The sequence below is a fragment of the Mytilus californianus genome, unplaced genomic scaffold, assembly GCF_021869535.1.
Source record: "Mytilus californianus isolate M0D057914Y unplaced genomic scaffold, xbMytCali1.0.p SCAF_2, whole genome shotgun sequence".
NCBI classification, from domain to species: Eukaryota; Metazoa; Mollusca; class Bivalvia; order Mytilida; family Mytilidae; genus Mytilus; species Mytilus californianus.
Genome location: NW_026262668.1, coordinates 89,901,842 through 89,916,342, shown reverse-complemented (window position 1 = coordinate 89,916,342; position 14,501 = coordinate 89,901,842). Strand labels below are relative to the sequence as shown.

At 32.1% G+C, this 14,501-nt stretch overlaps 1 protein-coding gene across 1 annotated transcript in view; it reads left to right on the top strand.

The window, feature by feature from the left end:
* The first annotated feature begins 430 nt into the window (after positions 1 to 430).
* LOC127730388 (uncharacterized) overlaps positions 431 to 14,501 on the top strand; it is a 38,903-nt gene continuing 24,832 nt past the window's right edge. The window contains exon 1 of the mRNA XM_052238768.1: positions 431 to 574. The gene's annotated coding sequence lies outside the window, so the exon portion shown is untranslated. The remainder of the gene's footprint in view (positions 575 to 14,501) is intronic.

The following is a 14,501-nucleotide window of genomic DNA, read 5'->3' as shown; positions in this document are numbered from 1 at the left end:
AATACATTAATGTTTTTACTCTCAGTGTTTGTTTCATGAATGACTTTCATTTTTTCAAATTTTTCATTGGCTAACCAAACAACTATTTCATATCGATTCATCTTCTTTTGCAAGGTTCTGAAGGGGTAAGATGAACACGTGTAGCTATGATCAGTATACCTTTTCTTATTTAAACCTCTTTAACTACTTAAGCCTTGGCAAAGTTAAACATACGTTTTTATCTGATAAGACCCATGACTAAGAAAAAAATGAGACACAAAAAATCCTCTATAAAATATCAACTATTGCTTTGCATATTGAAATTTACCCTTTTCATCTGTGAAATTTACATAACAGTGATGATGGATTTTATCTTACCAATAGCGAGCCTAATGAATATTAACAACCGCTAATGTTACAATACATTTTCATTTGAAGTCCTGAATAATTAATGTCCCAACAAGTCTATACAAAACTCGAGAGACAACAGTAATCTTCCATTTTATCACAACCCAACAGAAACGGGCACCGGAGACGAAGAAAGTTTAAATCTTCTTTTTGTGAAAAATCATTTTTGACAAACGGTTAAACTGAGGTAAGTTATTTCATTTAAATAATAAATTTAATTTGTTCTATTAGATTGATGTTGTTTATTGGTATTTCATTAAGGTTATGTTGATGTTAATTGGAGTTAAATTAAACTTACATTAAATGGCTTATTACAACCTGCTCTTATATCCTATGAGACATATTCAATTGTTAAGACTATCGTTTGAAAACAATAAAATAAAGGTTGTCAGGAAAAGAACAAAGCAAGAATCATGTTTTGTTCCATAGTGACAACTATTTTTTCGATAGAGAATTAGAATTTCATTCTTTTTCCGAAACCAAAATTGTTGCATCATGCACTTCTTGTTCCGTCAGTTGAGTTTACGACTATTTCAAGATTTTAAATTATTTGATATGCAGTTTTTGACTACTTTGCTTGAAACGTATACTAGTATTCAAAAGAGTGATATTGTGGTATAAACAAGCTATGAATTTTGAGATTTACTACGTACCAGATTGTTAAATTCGTATAGTATGTATTAAAAAAGTGTGCAGATAATTATATTAGAATGTGATCACGTATTTACTTATGCTTTTTGTTGTATACATTATGTACGTAAAATTTGATTTTTTTATGTATTTGTTTTTAGTTTTCATACTGAAATCGGGGTTTTATAATAATGATAATAATAAATGGGTGCAGAAGAGAAAAAAGCCGTAAACAAGTGTAAAACACTATCACGTACTCCATTCAAAAGTTTAAACGATTCAAAGTAGTGAATCCACAAGACCAAAATCTAGTTTTAAAATCAGTAATTTATTGTTAGACATATTGTATTATTTAGTGCTGCTTTTATCAGTTATTAGTTTTCCGAGCGCATGTTATGCGATTCCGAAAAAAAACCCTTCATGCTATAAACAAACGTTATGTATATAACGTCAAAGAGAGAGCAACCACAAAAAGGACCTAAACAAAATTACAAAAACAGTTTTAAGTAAACTTGGTCTAGTATAGGCTTTACAACATACGTTTAAGTAAAAATTTGAAGTTTTTGAAACCGAAATATTTGAATTAAAATGTATTATATACCAATACTAAATAACTAGCTACTGGACGGATAGCTACTGGACGGATAGCTACTGGACGGATAACAAGTTTTGGGTCATGAAGTCATACCACATCTCCTTATTTTTATATGTATTATGTTTTAGTACTTGTTAATCTTTGTATTAATGAAACGAGATTGTTTTCATTTTCTGCAAATGTCTGTTTATAAAATGCTGAATAATTTGAAAAAACTAAAGTTTTTCTTCCCCTAGGCATAGAAAATCGTAGCCTTAGTTGGCACCGAATTTCAAAATTTTAGTTTTCAATGCTTTTTAATTTTGCATTTGATTTGGCTATCCAACTGATGAGTCTTATGTTGACGAAACACCTGTCTAGCTTATCAATTAATAAACCTGGTATCTTCGATAATTTTGGAGCAAATGAAATCTAAATATAAGGGTAAACTATATTCAGGACATTGTCATGGTAAATTAAGCAATGGATGAATCATTAGATTATGCCAGTAATGCATAAAGTTCGCCTCACAAGAGGCCAAATAATATGTTATTATAATTATCAAAATGCAAAAAGACTCTCAACGGTGAGTCTTATTGTCTTGACTGCAAAAAAAGTCTCTAAAGGAGGATTTTTATATCTTAACAATAAAAGTTCTAAAGGTAGTTCTTACTATCCGGTAAAAAGAATCTAAAGGTGGGTTTTCTATCTTACTGATGTAAACACTCTGAAGATAGGTCTTACTATCCTACTGGTAAAACCCTCTAAAGAAGGTCTTACTATCCTACTGGTAAAAAGACTCTAAAGGTGGGATTTACTATCCTACTGGTAAAAAGACTCTAAAGGTGGGATTAACTATCTTACTGGTATATACACTCTAAAGATAGGTCTTAGTATTTTACTGTTATAAACACTCTAAAGATAGGTCCTACTATCCAACTGGTAAAAAGACTCTTTAGGAGGGTCTTACTATCTAACTGTCAAAAAGACTAAAGATCATGTTTACCTTTTATATCTGTTTGGGTTGCTCATCCAATTTTGTCAATATAGCGGAACTATAAACAGCTGGCATACAAGTGGGAGGTTTAGCTAGCTATAAAACCAGGTTAACTCACCATGTTCGTGGGAAAATGCACGTTCCAAGTCAGGAATATGACAGTTGTTTTTCACTCGTTCCGTTGATTGATAACGTTTGATATTGTCAGTTTTTATGGACTTTCCCTTTTTGAATTTACCTTGGAGTTCGCTATTTTTGTTTTACCTTTTACTGCTAAAAAGACTTTTAGGTGTGTGTCTCTTACTGTCTTGCTGCCAAAAAGCCCGCTAAGGCGAGTCTCACTATCTTACTGCCAAAAAGACTCTTCAAATGGTCTTTCTAACTTCATGACAAAATAACTATAAAGGTCTTTTTTTTTATAAGTGTGGGTATGACGATCTTAACTAACATGAAGACTTAAAAGATGGTTATACTACCTTACTAAAAAGACTCTAAAGGTGGATTTGACTATCTTACTGTCAGAAAAAATCTGTAGGTGGGTCTTACTATCTTAAGGCTAAATAGACTATCAAGGTTAGTCTTACCATCTTACTTTGAAATAGACTCTGAAGGTGTATTATGTTACGTTTCTTTCATAAAGACTCTAACGGTGCTTCTAACTATATTTCAGTCAAAAAACACCAAGGACGGTCTATCTGCAAAACATATACCCTTGTATCAATATCTATATCTAAATGTCCCTAATCTAGATTTAAAAAATATGGACAAATCTAACAGAGCGTATCAGAAACAATCATTTTGAACGCGTTTCTATGTTTAAAACGCACCGTGTAAATCATTGTAGAAATTTTCAAAGAATTAGAGTAAAACAATATATATTTTGGTTAGACGACTAACAACGACGCAGGCCATTTCACAAATGCTATGACTATGTTAGAAAAAAACCCAGATATACCGGTAACCTGTAATATTATCATCCACATTTCAACTATTGAAATGAATGAGAAACTTCTTAAGGAAAGCTAGCTTAATATCAAGAGTATCACGTTTTTCATCAGTTTCGTGTAACATTTTCATTAAAAACGAATAACAGTAATAACCGAATCTTATGTGTCAAGTTTAATTTCACTCGTGTAGTATGACTGTTCATCATATTAGATTCTACCGGAACACCCTTAAGCAACGATCTCTTGTCAAAGAAAAATGTCTGATGTTTGGTGTTTTAACGTCAAGTAGTCAACATTTCCCTGAAAGACTGTAAATGCAAAGAAATATATTAATCTTTTGTCTCTCTTATTTATCTTTTGGGGGAAGATCTGGAAAAGTGTCTGTGGATTAGTAAATGAGGTAACTGGTTATGTTAAGTAGAATAATGAATTTGTCCTTAAACAGGCCATATCAAACCCCATCTAAGGTTTTAACGTGCAAAGAATGCAAAACTGATGTAACTACTTCAATGTAAAAAAAAAAAAAACCTTCCAGTTTTGACTTTTTATTATGGGGTTGAAAAGGAAGGAACTGGTATATTAATTCAGGATACAAAATCCGTACACACACTTGGACAAAACTAAAATAAAAAAGGACATCGCTAACAGATGCATTTGTTGTAACAGATCTGTTTCTTGTGTAAACTGATTTTGTATTTGTATTTGACGTATCAAAATAAATAACGATGGCACCCATAGTAATAGTTATTCCATGCAGGTTTACAATTTCTCTCTGATGGTATCAAAAATGGACTTAACGGTTTGTGTTCATCTTTTCTTTTGAATCACATCTGACCCGTTGCATGTATTACTTCAGTTTGTTTTTTCTAGTGGTTCGTTATACCTTCTTCTTCTTTTTGTTATCCTATTGAATAAAAGCGAAATATTGGATTAATTAAACTTTTGAACCTTGTTGCTGCAAAAAGCTTTATTGTTTTTGTTATGTTCTACCTTCCATAAATTATTTAAACACATCCTACAATTTTATGTGCGATGATGAACTGATATGTAGACCCCAATCGATCGTAATTTGGAGGAGCCATGAGCATAAAACGTCTCGGAGAATCGAAACCAAAGAGACATATCCTGTTACGGTGAAAGTATTTTATGGAATCTTTTTTGAAATCTTTAAAGGATATTCAACTGGTGCAACAGTGCAACAGAAAGTGTAGAAACTTTAACTTATTTTCTGCCACATTGTTCTTGCAGCATAAGGTGTTGTTAGATTACGATCACGCACGTGTGTTTGTTTTGGTCACATAACAATAAGAAGTGTGGTGAGCATTTGTAAAAACTGTCTACGTGTTTCTTTTTTATATAAGAATAAAAACCAGTGAGTAACAAAAAATTGAACCGAAATACATGCTAGATTTTAAATCGTAAAAAAAAAGACAATCTTCAATTACATTTCAAAACAAAAGGAAAGTGCTCGGTAATAACTCTTTTTAATACTCAGACTTCTTTACCCTGCTTACATAACGCTTTTGTTTATTTCCTTTGTAAATTATTTGCAGATTAACTATGGTAAAACATCCGATTTCTACATCCTTTCTGGATCGCGTCACCTGATGCTACTTGATTGTTGTCCTGATTGTCTTTAATAATCAACATTGACTTTATGGTCAATTCACACTAATGCATCGAACAGTCAACAAAACATATTTGTGTTAATTTCACATTAGGAAATTGATGATTAAATCTCAATTAAACATGCTAATTCTTTATGCTACACATGGAAGTCATGGATATCAAGATAATTTTGGCATGCTTGTTGTATTGATGCAGTATTAGTTTTTTTCTAAAGATTCTGTATAATTATATCCTGTAGTTTGTCTTTCGAAAAAAGGGTGGGAGTGTGAAGCTTTTTTGTGCATCTTGATCATGTTTTGGCAAGTATGAAACGCTGCTGAAAGACTTAAAATGAGTAAGAAAAATGAGAAATGAAGAATTATAGGATAATGTACCTTTACGTCGCATTTAAAATATAAACTACGATTACGGTTGCAATGCATATAGACACTTATGTATCTATAACAAATAGATTATTTCAGGTTTATTGTGTTGGCGGGAAACTTCTCAATGTTGTATACGACAAATATGTGCAAATAGTTTTTAATCAAACCCAACATTTTTGCAGATGATTCATAGTGTAAACATCATGAATTCTAATGATTTTTTTTAAAGACCAGCAATTTTGATGTAGTTGTTTGCTTTAAATTCGATGCAGTTAAGCGAAGTATTATAGTATAGAATATTTAAGTTGATTCGTTTTCTGTGTATCTACTGAGTTAATGTAAACATCATGGCAGTTCGTACAATGCATGATTGGATCCCTTTGTAGTTATTATCATCAAACTGAAGCGGATTCCAGTGTAATGTCATTGTATTAAACATAAGCCATTGAGTATTGTAATGCGACATATCGAACATGTCTATTTAAAACTTTAAAATTTCCTCGTATAACAGCTAGCATAATAAAACATACAATGTCAATAAAAAACACTTTAATTATGAAAAAGATACCATGAAATGACAACTTTTTGTATTCAAACACATGCTTGAAGATGTTATTTGTTTCATTTGTGTGGAATTGGTTTTGAGTGTAGATCTGTGATAATCTTATGAAAAAATTGTATTTAAACGATATAGAGCTGAGCATATTGTTTAGTTATTTATATATTCAATGTCGTTTGTTGACATACAGATTTCTAAAACGGAATCTTAACATCACGAGGATAAAGTCTACAGCTATATCGTAAACTAACTATGAAGTATGATAGCTCAGTCTGAGATTAACTATTTCAAAAGAATATAGACTAGAAATGATACAACAAAGATCAGCGAAATATGAAAAAAAAAACGATATCACAATACGTCCACTACAAGAGATATGTACATCGTTAGAGGAAAAGGGGAGAAAATGTACATTTAACGATGATGTATAACAAGAATGTTATCATCGATACATTTACTTATACCACTAAACAGGATCTCAAGAATGAAACAGAGAATATTTCTAGATCCTGTCAAATAACATAGGTAGAACACTTCTCTACACGAACCTTCAATAGACTGTTGACTACCAATAAGTTATTAATTATTGGTTATTTGTTTTAATTTTTATCCTGTAACATGTATAGCACTCTTTTTCAAAACTACTCTCATGTCTCATGTGCATTCACAAAAGTAACACAATAGTTAACCTGAAGACGGTTATCAACTAGTGGTGGAAGCAGAAGTAAGAATCTGCTTCAAGTTGAAGTGCCTCGTTATCTCTTATTGCTTTTCGTTATTTAGAAGATTGGGTTTAAATAGATCTTTGATTGTTTCTGTTAAAAGTATTCACTAATTTCATAGACTCGGGACGATAACGAGCTTGGCATATTGTATAGACACCTGTCTAGTGTTACTTAGCTTGGCATATTGTATAGACCACTGTCTAGTTCTACTTAGACTTCTGTTTTTATTGTCTCATGGTATCTTCTTCTTTTCTTAAGTTCGGATGGTTTTTTTATCTACGAATATATCATTTTGTCTAGCTTATACATATCCTGCTCTGCAAGGTTAAAATCATTCTAACATTTGCAGAGAAAGTCGCTTTATCCTTCTCAAACAATGCCAATCAATTATTTCAATAAATCACACCACTCTAAAACTAACCCAAAAAGTAATTAGGTATTCCCGTAAAGTGATTACCAAGAATCGCAATCAGCCAAAGATGCAATATTCCATTGTGTAATATTAATCTAAGAAAAACTGGGATGGGGTTGTCATTAGGTGTCAGTGATTCAATCTTTCATCATAAGGAAGTAAAAGCATATCATGGAGTGTCGGGTAAAAGCTTTTAATATAATTAAGTAATCATCTAATCTTCATCTTATATCGTAAACGTCAGGATACATAATCATTAAAGTATGCAGATCCATCCCAACATAGGTATATCGATCTTTATTATGTATATACATATCTGTCGTTTTTTATACGGGTATTCGTCGATAATATCGAACAGAATGATGTTTACCAAGACGCACTTCAGGATTATGATGCGACGCCACATACATCAGCACTGAAAAGAGAACAAAAAGATGAAAAGTATTAAAAAAACCTGTTAAAACTTCCAATACTTAATGAAAACAAATGAATTATGAGCAATTGAAATGATTCAATTTCATCAACCGATTGACAATTAAACCTAAAGGCTTTATGTTTAAAGCACTGAAATATTTGCTTTATTTATCATTGTGGCACCGTCTTTTGATGTTGTTTGCTTTATTTATCATTGTGGCATCGTCATTTGATGTTGTTTGCTTGTTTATCATTATTTCCTTGATCTCAGAATACTATATATAATCTCTCAAGTGCATGACTTCCTTTAGAATCTAATTTTAGCATCAACTCTTGGTTCTGTCTAAATCAAATCGCTAGTTGTACTGAATATGCAAATGTTTTATTTTAATGCCTCATGCATTTTATTTTCCTTCACGAGTGGACGCATTTGGTTTACGTCAACATTAATAATAAATCTCCTCTTAAGAATGTCGTTGTGTACGTAGATTGCCAGAATTCCCTTCATAAAAAAAGTAAAAAATACAGATATTGTTAAATATTTCATAATATTGCGAAACGTTCAGTTCAAGTGAAACATCATAATGCAGTTATTTCGTTGATGCGTGTATTAATAACTACTTTTATAGGTTAGAAAAATGTCCTATAGATACACCATTATCAATAATTGTAAACAATATTAAATAACGACAGCTTATAAAGCTGAAGCATAGTTAATTATTTAAATGAATAGCAAAAATAATTTGATAGTTCCCATGACTGTTGTTTATAATGATATCAGGTAATGTGAAGGTAACGAGATTATTGTTCCATAACAAGTCCGCGAAAAGTGTTTCGAACATTTCAAAGCTGTAAATATTAATGAGTCTAACTAAATGGACTTGATACTGTAAAATTCACATACTAAGCCAATTGAAATATATGTTATGACGTGTTATTTAAAAAAAAATACAGTACACTATTAAGGATCATGGAGATTGTTTTCAAGCTGCATGTTGTGCAAAATGTTTTTGTTTTGTGAGGATTATCTACCCTTAAAACGCAAAGTTTTTTAACCAGTTTTTAATCATTAAAATGGTTCTGTGTTTGTGAAAAAAGTACTGTTATAAAATAAGATAATTCCGAGTTTTTCTTTAAATAAAAAGAACTATAAATAAATTGTATTTTTGCATCATAATTTGCTTATTACATTAAAAATCTAGACCAATCATTTGCTATTATCATTAATCCAAGATAGGAAAAACTAACGTGCGCTCTATACTTATTTTATGTCATTGTTACTTTTTAAAAAGAGAGACGATATCAACTAAAACATGGACGTGCCCTCCCACTGTATCTAAACTACCCCGGCGAAAAATGTTTGGACTCAATAGTATCTAATGTCCGGTACGGTGACGGACAATAAACAGACAGAGAAATGTAGAAATTCTGTTTATTTATGGAGAAATAAGTAAAAATGAACATCAAAATGGTGAATTGAGTGAACCCTGCCTCGAATTTGTTTAATTTCTCTTTAAATTGAGCACATTGTACGGAAAGAAAGGTACGGAAAGAAAGATATTAACACGGAGATTTCAAGACTTTTCACTATGATCGCCTCAATATTTGCATGTCTGTGCATGGAATGAAAGAAGTGGGTCATGTCAAAATTGAAGCACCCGGTTTTGTCAATGTGTACGACCCGGTTTTGTCCTTATATTTCACAAAGCAGACCCGGTTTTGTCATAGAAAATAATGCATAATCGCATGACGAAAATTAAAATATGGCGTTCAACAGCAGTTTGAGGGATCGTTGAAAAACATTTTCTTTCAGAGGATAACTTATAACCTTTTTGAATCCGTAAACACTTGAACTCCTGCTATATTAGAACAAAGCAAATTTCAATTTTGTTTTGTATAAAAAAAAAGGAACAATTAAAAAGAAATGAAGGTTTTGAAACGGAATTAGATTTTTTTATATCATCTATGTAAATTTAAGTGTTCAAACTTAATTAGTGTACGGCCTTGAAAATTTAAGGACGCACATTTGATATGTGATTTTTTGGGACAACAAGATGGTTATCTTAGTATTCCGCTCTACTTAAAGGGAAGACAGTATAATCGTTTGAAAATAAATATTCTGAAACTAAACGTTCATTATAATGCAAGAGAATAAGACAAATGTATGTGCATGCAGAATCGCCCAAGAAAAGGAATTTCCATGCGGCGCAAAGGATCACAATAATAGTGCGTTTAAAATCTGTTTACCCCTCCTTGTTATAATAATACTAAGTATAAATTAGTATAAAAGTCTTAGGCCATCCGGAAATTGTAATAATGATTATTTGATTAGTAATTTATATAAATAAACGATGTTTCATCTCTCTTTTTTTTTTTTTTTTTTTTTTTTAACATTAACAAATTCTTTCATGCACTAGTATCAAGTTGTTAACAACTGCCCTATGTAGTACAACTATTATATATAGGTTTATCTCTTCATTGTATAATGATTATCGTACATTGACAAATGTTCTACAATTTAAGCAATTTGGTCAAGTTTAAAATTGTCAATATGCAAGGGCGGACCGAGGCCATGATTTTTGAAAGGGACGTATTCATAAAAGGATTTTATACCGCCGAGCGTAGCAAGGGGAACTTTTTTTAACGATTTTATGCTAAATAAAAAATCATATATAAATCGTAAAAAACATGATAAAATAATTATTTCTAACCACCAAAAAGGGGGGTCGGCGTACTCCCTCTACTCCCCTGGATCCGCCACTGATATAATGTAACTATATCGTATACCATCATAAAATTTTAAAAAAAGACGAAAAAACAGAGACAGCCGCCAATCCCATATTTACTATAGGGGCTCTGTAATCAAGTGAGTTAAGCCTTTTTCAACTCACTGAATTTTATAGTTTGTTCATATGTTGTGCTGTATACCACTTTTTTTCTTTTTTTTTTGGAGGGGGAGCGTGGGGGGCTTACACGTTAAACCTCGCCATTCTGTATGTACCAGTACCGAAGGAGCCTGTAAATCGGTTGTTGTCTTTTGTTGCTATATATCATACATGTATTTGTTTTTCGTTTTTTATTTTGTACATAAATCTAGGTCGTTAGTTTCCACATTAGTTTTTATTGTACAGTTTTCATTTCGGGGCCTTTTTTAGCTTGCTATGCCGTATGGACGTTTCTCATTGTTGGATGCCATACGGTGTTCTATATTTGTTAACTAATACGTCATTTGGTCTCTGATGGAAAGTTGTCTCATTGTCATTTTTCACGGGCTCAATTGCCTATTAGGTTGTTCTACGAAGACGAAGACGAAGATATTGGACGTTATAATGTTGCAAACCAACTTTTATTTATAAAAAGAAATAATTTTTTCATGCCATGCTCAGTGCTCATTTTAACATAGGAAGGCATTATATTTGTTAGACAAATTTTTAAACCAAGCGTTAGCCAGGTATAAAATATTGACAAATATAATGCCTACCTATGTTAAAATGAGCGTAGAGCATGGCATGATAGAATTATTTTGTTTCTAATAGGGAAGTTTAGAACTTGTGTATTTCGAAGCGGACATAAAATACACGTTCGAAAGGCAACCATTTTGATTGAGATATCCAAAACGTTCTAATAGATATAAGAAGATGTGGTATGAGTGCCAATGAGACAACTCTCCATCCAAGTCACAATTTGTAAAAGTAAACCATTATAGGTCAAAGTACGGCCTTCAAAACGGAGCTTTTTCTCTCACTGTCCGTCAATAGATGAACGAATGAGTAAATATTTTGTAAACATAGCGTATAGTGTAGTAAAGCATACTATCCTTACCCTTTTATAAATTGATATGGTAACACAATCATTCCACATCTTCTTATTTTTACATCATTACAGTAGTATAGAAAACAAACAAACATTTTTGGAGATGTATTTCTATTTGTATCCATCTGATGACTTAAGCCTTTTTCAACTGATTTTATAAGTTCGTTCTTATGTTGTACTATTACACCAATTTCCTAGGTCAGGGGGAGGGTTGGGATCCCGCTAAGATGTTTAAACCCGCCCCATTCTGTATATATTTACCTGTCCCAAGCCAGGAGCCTGTATTTCAGTGGTTGTCGTTTGTTGCTGTGTTACATATTTGTTTTTCGTTCATTTTTTGTACATAAATTAGGCCGTTAGTTTCCTCGTTTGAATTGTTTTACACTTGTCATTTGGGGGCCTTTATTGCTGACTATGTTGTATGAGCTTTGTTCATTGTTGAAGGCCGTACGGCGACCTATAGTTGTTAATTTCTGTGTCATTTGATCTCTTGTGACGAGCTGTCTCATTGGCAATCACACCACATCTTCTTTTTTCTATCATAAGGAATTAATGTAAGTACATGATATAAAGTATTTATTTCCATTTAAACTTAGTTCGAAGATAAGATCAATAAGGTATACGTATAGCATTCAAAAATGTCTACTCCCTATTTCGAAAAGTTCCCGTTTGAAATATATTTTAACACATGTTTTTATTGCAATAACATCTTTATAACATCTTTTTGACTCAAATATTTAATTTCTTCCGATGGGCAATGTCCAGATCCGTGCTAACGTAGCTTTTCATAAATTTGTGGTTTCAAAACAAAACAAAACCGGGTCCTATACTGAGACAAAACAGGGTCCTTGTGTAATAAACAACATTGACGAAACAGGGTCCTTCCATTTTGACATGACCCATTTATTTCGTTCCATGCACAGAAATGCAAATATTGAGGTGCTCATAGTGACTAGCCATGCAATCTCTGTGTTAATATCTTTCTTTCCGTACTTTTCTTTCCGTACAATGTGCACAATTTAAAGAGAAATTAAACAAATTCGTAGCAATGTTCACTCAAATCACCATTTTCGTGTGCCTTTTTACTTATTTCTCCATTAATCTAGAACGGTTGTAGAAAATATTACATCACACAATCGAAAATAGTTATATGTGTATGTTTATTCTTCAATGTCATTAAATAACAAATAAATAAACAGAAATTCTACCTTTTCTCTGTCTGTTGATTGTCCGTCACCGTACCGGACATTAGATACTATCGAGTCCAAACATTTTTTGCCGGGGTAGTTTAGACACAGTGCCTCCACACCACAAAGAACGACGAAAAGAAAAAAAACATAACAACAAAACATTACACAGAATAAAATTGAGTAACACAAATCACACCAAATACCGGGAGAAACTCGGGTACTCTGGAAGGGTAAGCATTTCCTGCACTACAAGTGTCACCCGTCATGTTACTCCTTTCGAGATACAATACGGTGATAACTTCGTATTCGGTTATTTCACAATCTAGACAAAGGGAAAGGATACGACAGGAGAACATATCATCCATAACGGTCAACCAAATCATGTCATGGCGTCTGCAAATCTTTTGAAGAGATGACTTCCAATTTTACCATTTGAAACCCTTGATGCAGTATCTACCTTTTTGTAATTAACCTCTATCAAAGACACAGTCACTTTCAATTTGACATTTCTTTGAAAGTCAGAAATGTCGACTTGCAACATAGAAATAAAAGTCGTGAATGAGAAATGTCTACTTGAAACATAAAAACGTCAAGTTGGGAGAGAAAAATGTCAAATTAGAAGTGATAAATGTCAACTTGGAAATGAGATGTGTCAAGTTGGAATTGAGATGTGTCAAGTTGGAATTGAGATGTGTCAAGTTGAAACTGAGACATATCAAGATGGAACTGAGAAATGTCAACTTCGGAGTGAGAAATTGTAACAACAGAATGTCACTACTCGTCTTTCGTAGAAAACCCCTAGCGTCGACTGAAATAGTCCAATCCACTACAAATCTTTTCTCATGCATATGAAAATAATAGCGATTGGATATATCATGCAGTCACGGTACAGGTGCTTATTTGTATTTTTGAATTGCCAAGAACATTTGTTATTTCCTTTTCTTAAAACTACATGTATTATGCCATTCTTGTAAATTGGATCTATGTCTAAACTAACCCGAATAATTCAGTCCCTCCCCGTCATCGACTATCCAAATCGCGAGGTTAGTGCTAATGTAGCCACGGTAGAGCAGCATAATATAACGACTGTATTATTCGGGTTATGTCTAAACACGAAAAAAATCTCGTGTAAACGATTTAATTCTAAAAGTAAAAAGTCAAAAGGAAATGATAACATTCATAAGAGATGCAAAGATATGCTTGGATCATATGCTAGACGGTTTAATTTATCCAACATTTATTCGATTTAAAATATTCATAAGATGCTCTGGTATAATATGTTTGATTCCTTAAAATCTATATTTGAAATGATACCATGGTTTTAAAACATATTTGTCGCGAATAATATTATTGCAAATATATCGAAGTGTTTATATGTTAGAGAATCAATGAGCTGAATGAAGATATCAAATATTGGGTTGCGCAATGCTTTATGTAAAAACTTTTCTTTTATTAGTTAAATATATACTCTTTATAATAAACACGGGAATTTTATATCATGATTGAATATTCAAATTTGTATTTATTCTTAAATTTTGATTAAGAAAATTAAATGTTTTCCAATAAAAAGTAAGTCATAAATATTTGCAGAAGCAGCTCGACAAAAATTTAGAAATCATTACCTAAATGTTTCGAAATCAAATTTAGCAGGTGTCACTATCGGAGGAGGAACTGTTGACTTTTTCGCCCTTTAGTTCACACCATTTTTTGGAGTTTGTTTTATCTAATTTGAACCTTTTCTGTATTGTGTCTTGTTAACCTTTCTGTGTTGTGTCTTGTTAACTGTTTTTCATTTCGTCGTTTTTCATTTGGTTTAAGTGTTATCTGCTTTACTGAGACTTATGATTTGTTTTCCTGTT